The sequence below is a fragment of the Cricetulus griseus genome, chromosome X, assembly GCF_003668045.3.
Source record: "Cricetulus griseus strain 17A/GY chromosome X, alternate assembly CriGri-PICRH-1.0, whole genome shotgun sequence".
Taxonomy (NCBI): Eukaryota; Metazoa; Chordata; class Mammalia; order Rodentia; family Cricetidae; genus Cricetulus; species Cricetulus griseus.
Window position 1 is genome coordinate 123,930,607 of NC_048604.1, and position 6,000 is coordinate 123,936,606.

The following is a 6,000-nucleotide window of genomic DNA, read 5'->3' on the forward strand; positions in this document are numbered from 1 at the left end:
ATTTACAACTTTAACCCTCTAATGAGGATCCAACTGTAGACAAAATTTACCAGCCCTTGAACCAAGTATAATAGCTTTATGCTCATCTTACCTATCTTTTTCCCTAAAAAAGAAAGCCAACCAAGTATGACCATATTTCCTACCCTGAACTTTTATTTGTGTTTCTCTATCTGTTGCCATGTGTATAACAGTTTATCATTCACTGAGGTAGAGAAGGTAGTAGGGACCACAAATCACAATCATTTTACTCACACTTTCTCTTATTATGTTTTAATTTATCTTTGGCCATCCACTAGAAAACACAGTGAATCCAAAGTGATACTAACCTGAGGAGTGACAAGATGTGAAACTTAAGTAGATAGATGCCCTAAACTTTCTGAACTTCAATTTCCTAAATAGATTCTCAATAAACGGTAGCTATAATAGTATCCAGACTTATGACTCCCTGCCTCATTCAATGGAAAACTCCATGATTACATCATATCATCCAGTTGCTCAAATCATCATAGACTGTGAGGGTCCAAGTCTCTTGAAAATACCACTTTGGGAATGTTTGGTATTGTAAGTGCAAACAATGATAACTCTCTGGATTTGCTTGTGTAGTTAGTACTCCCCTTTTGGAGTTCATACAATTGAAATACTCTGTTCTGGGTGTTCACCTCATCCATCTGGCAGCCCTCTGGCAATGGCATAGAAGAGATTCAGCAATGTCTATGACCTTTGGAAGACTTCTTTCTAGATCCAGTTGCTGCCTTAGTCTTCAAGAAATTAATTTTATTCATAGTCATCAGGAGCCTACCCTGATATTTGCCTACAAATGTTCTTGAGTACTTGGCTTTGTTTAGAATCCTGCAATTTGAATGCTTCAGTAAGGATCATGACAGCACTGTTGGCTGCACCCAAAGAAGAGCTGGATTATGTTCTCCATCTGATAAATGGAATATTGAGTGTTTCTAGGCTCTCTACAGGGCCTGTTACAAGGCAGGAGAGTCTGACTGTCCTCTTTGGATGGCAGCAATTTGCTGGTCTGCCTCAGCTTTGGTTGTCTCATTTTAAAGGTCAAATACTGTTGATTTCTTCAGTTGCCTATTTTTGGTAACAAGCCAACCCAATGAAGTCTGAAATATTCCATTCATTGAACATGAAAAGCCTTTTCCATATACTTCCCAAGTCAGACTTTCCTTGATTTTTTTCTAATTCCTTCCTGGAGTTACACTATGTTTTTCCATGCCTTGGGTATACTTATCTGTCAGTCATTTTCCTGGTGCACTGCACTTTTGTTTAGCTCTTAATTTTATTTTGCTTATTGTTTTCTTTCTTCATCACTCTATCATATTTCATGGCCCCAGGTCCAGGAAGCAGAGAAACTAGAGAGTACAGTGGCATAACCTGATACAACAGAGGTATAAGTATGGATTAATAACAAACTTTGGATAACATTCTCTGGACACCTGCTTTATCACTCAGTGTTAAATGAAGTCTGTGCTTTACTATAGAATGGTGCTGCCTTAGAATGAGAGGAGAAGAGGAGGGGAGAGAAGGAAATGGAGGAACAGAAAGGTTGAGATGGGGGAAGATTAGAAGAGAGCAGGATGAGAGAGATCATAACAGAGGGAGCCATTATAGGTCCAAGGAGAGATCTGGCACTAGGGGGATTTCCAGAGATCTACAAGGATGACACCAACTGACAATCTAGGCAATGGTGGAGAGGCTATCCTAAGTGCTCTTCCCCTATAATGAGACTTATGGATACTTTATATGCTATCCTAGAGCCCTCATCCAGTGGCTGATGGAAGCAGAGGCAGACACCCACAGCTATACACTGAACGGAACTCTGGAACCCAGTTGCAGAGAGGGAGGAATGAAGATCAAGGGGGTCGGGACCAGGCTGGTGAATCCCATAGAAACAGCTGGCCTGAACAATGGGAACACATGGACCCCAGACTACTGTCTGGGAGGACATCAGGGGACTGATCCAGACCCCTGAAAGTGAATATCAACGAGGAGGCCTTGGCACTCTATGGGGCCTCTGGTAGTGGATGAGTATTTTTCCCTGGTGTAAGAAGGGACTTTGAGAGTCCATCCCATGTGAAGGGATGCTCTCTGGACACATGGGAGAGGGCCTAGGCCTGGCCCAGGATGATGTTGTGGACTTTGGGGAGCTCCCATGGAGGGCCCTACCCTCCATGGGGAGTGGAGGAGGGAGGGGGCAAGGGGGCTAATGGGGATTGGGGGAGGGAAGGGAGAGAGAGAAGGGATTGGCATGTGAAATTATAATTTTGTAAAAATTAAATTAAATAAAAAATTAGAATTAAAAAAATAGAATGGTGCTGCCTTAGGGTTTCTATTGCTGTGACGAAACACCATGACCATGAAAACTCTTATAATTGGGGTAGTTCACTTACAGTTCAGAAGTTTAGTCTATTATCATCATGTCAGGAAGCAAGGCACTTGCAGGTAGACATAGTGCTGGAGAAGTAGCTGAATGTTCTTACATTTTGACTCGCAGGCAACAGGAAGTGGTCTGAGACACTAGGTGTGGCTTGAGCATATATGAGACCTCAAGTCCCACCCCCACAGTGACACAATTTCTCCAACAAGACCACAACTACACCAACAAAACTGTACCTCCTAAGTGTGCCCTTTGGGCACCATTTTCTTTCAAACAATCACAGCTGATTCCTGACTACCTTTGACTTCTGGACCATTTCCCAAAAAATTCTTTCTATCCCATGCACTCACTCTTCCCACTCCTGGTTTGGGAAGAACTTTTTCTCCAACTAATGCCTTTGAATACACTTTTCACACTATGTTGCTTCAGAATAAAGAAAGCCAGCCTACTCAGTACTGATGCATCATGGTATTTTCTAGCTAAATGTCTAACTGAGTTGATTTCTATGAGATTTTATAGCCACCCACTCAACTGTAATTTTTAAAAATTTGCAATTGCACTTTTGTTTTCTGCTACCATTCAAACAAAACCAACAATACATCATATATTTTTTTCTTTTGGTAAAATATAACCTGTTGATAACAAGAAAATGGATCATAATTCCCTCCCACAATGTCCCAAGTAACACAGAAGAGTGATGTCTACTAGAATAACAGCTATATTTGCATTGTTAAAAGGCATAAAACCATTCAGATACATACATGTGCCACATTTCCAAGTATATAAGTTACATCATTTCCAGCTGAGGTGGCAATCATTGCTTCTACCTAAACGTTAGCAGAGACTCAAGATCTGCTCAACTTTTTCCACTCTAACTCCTGGCACACACCAAAAAATCTAATGTTGAAAAGATTTCATGTGATACATGTAAAACAAAGTGTTCTAATTGTCATATGAGTTCCTATATCAAGTGTATATGGGAATGAGCAAAACAAAGGGTCTTCGGTCAAAGAAGACTAGGAGAAATTTCCAAGATAACTTGGGACTCTAGCTGCTCTGCCATCAATTATAAACAAAGCAAAAGATACAGGCAAAACAGTATGGACTTGCTACAAAAAGAAAGCAGACAAAATTACAGACTCTGTGTCCTATCTGATTAATATGAATTTTTTAAAAGTAAAGATCTTTGAGACAGTAGAAAGAGGCCTTCTTTGCCCATAATATAACTACTATCCCTGCAATGTAGGCATGAATTTCAACTCTAAGACATTTCATCTGTGTGGTCCCTGTCAAATTAGTTAATCTTAGTCTATGTTTCTTTGACTGGTGAAAATATATAAAAAATGAGAACTAGTTCTGTGATTGTAATAAGGGTTGGATAAAATATCTCATCAAAATAGATTAGCACAGTACCTGATATAAAGTAAAAGCTGCATTAATTATAGCTATGGTTATAATCATGGTTATTACAAGGAAATTATTGGTCTTTTTAAACTTTTATTTATTTTTGTCAAAAACTTCAGAAGGTTCAGTCCATGGCTGCTTTGTCTCATGTACTTGTGTAGAACACCATGGGGGAAGAAGCAGATTGAAAGAGAGAGAGAGTGAGAGCTAGTTACTTCCTGGTTGACCAGAATATAGTTTAAGAGGAAGAACTTAAGGGTAATATATCCCCAAAACCTTTCCTTGAGAACCTACTTTCTCCAGCCAGGTACAGCTTGCCAAGGTTTTCACAATGTCCCCAAATAGTGTCACTAGCTCAGGGGCAAAGTATTCAAAACATGAACCTACAAACAACATTTCATATCCAAATACGGTATTCTTTCCCCGGAATCCCAGAAGCTCATAGCTATCTCATAATGAAAAATGTACTTAGTCCAAAGTCTTACCAAATCCAACATTATTTTAAAGGCCAAGTTCAATGTCTTTACTGAGACTTGAGGCAATCTCTTAGCCGTGAGCCACTATAAAGATCAAAAAGAAAAATGCATATTTCAATTCCACCAGGGCACAGAGTAATATTCCCACTCCAAAATGGAGGAATAGGAGCATAGGGAGGAGGGATGAGAACAAAGTAAGACTGAAATCTATCAGAGGCAGGGTCGGGGGATCCTGCAGCACCATGTCTGGCATCTCAGACATGTGCCATCCTGATGTGAGCTCCAAGAAGATTAAGGAGCTCTACCCCATGGGCCTTGTCATTTGTACCCCATGTAGTCTCTTCTTTGAACAAGATCCATTCATTGCCTGCAGCTTTCATCAGCAGATGTTCTAAGTTCCTGCCATTTCTTACATCCTAGGATCTTCATTGTAGCATTATGCTTTGTCCTCACAGTTCCAAGTACTGCATTCTCAGGGGTCCTCTATGGGATGTCTGACACTGATAGGCATTGTCTATCTTCACAAGCTTTCCTTTAAAATCCGAGTTTAACTTCAATGACCCTGAAACTCATGCAAAAGCAGTACCACATGGACAATGCTGCTATCTCCCACCAGGTTCATAAATAATTAGGTCCCCTTGGAGCATAACTACAGCTGCCTCTGAGTATCTGCATGATTGTTGAACTCAGGAAAACAGACGTGCTGGCAACTCTGTTTTCTCAAAGGAAAAACTTCCCAGTGAGTTTATAGTTTTACAGCCTGGCGTATTTCATAAGTGGGTCCTGGCCAATTCCTAAGATGCCCACAAGGTATTTTTCAAGGGCTTCATTTTAATGGTGCCAATGTCCTTATCAGCCTTCCTTGTCCCTGAACTCTATCCTTTTCTGAGGAGACTATATGTTTCTCAAATCCTTCTGCTTTGCTTTGTGCTCCTGATTCTCACTGTGGAATCTGGCTAAAATCAGACAAAAGTAGTTATGTCATAGCAGGAATCTTATAATCTTTTAAAACTTCCTCTATTAAATTAATTGGTGTGACATCTTTAAACTCATGCTGCCTCAAAGTGTCAAGTCACGAACACACTATAGACAAATTATTTTCCAGATGTAACATGAATTATTTCTTGTTCAGTTCCTAATTAGAATATCTTTTCTCATCTAAAACATCAAGAGTGTTGCCTTTACTGTCTTGAATACATTTCTATCACTATTCTGATTTTCTTAGCTCCCACCAGAACTACCCACCAATCTCAGTTTAGTGTGTCCTAGAGCTCATAGGGACTCCAACTTCTTCCAAATGCCTTTTCCTGAAAGGTAGTTCCAATGGCCTTTAAAATCACATGGTTGAGCTTAGTCAAAAGAAGAAGAAGAAGAAGAAGAAGAAGAAGAAGAAGAAGAAGAAGAAGAAGAAGAAGAAGAAGAAGACTCCACTTCTCTGTTACCTTTTTTTTTTCTTTTTTTTTTTTTTTTTGGTTTTTCGAGACAGGGTTTCTCTGTGTAGCTTTGGAGCCTATCCTGGCACTCACTCTGTAGACCAGGCTGGCCTGGAATTCACAGAGATCTGCCTGCCTCTGCCTCCCGAGTGCTGGGATTAAAGGCGTGCACCACCAACGCCCGGCTCTGGTACCAACTTTTTTAAAGTAAATTTTTTGTCATCATTGTAATAAAATGTAGTGGTTCATCCTTTCAGAGGGATCTATCAATAGATGTTTGGCCCTGTGTACTTGA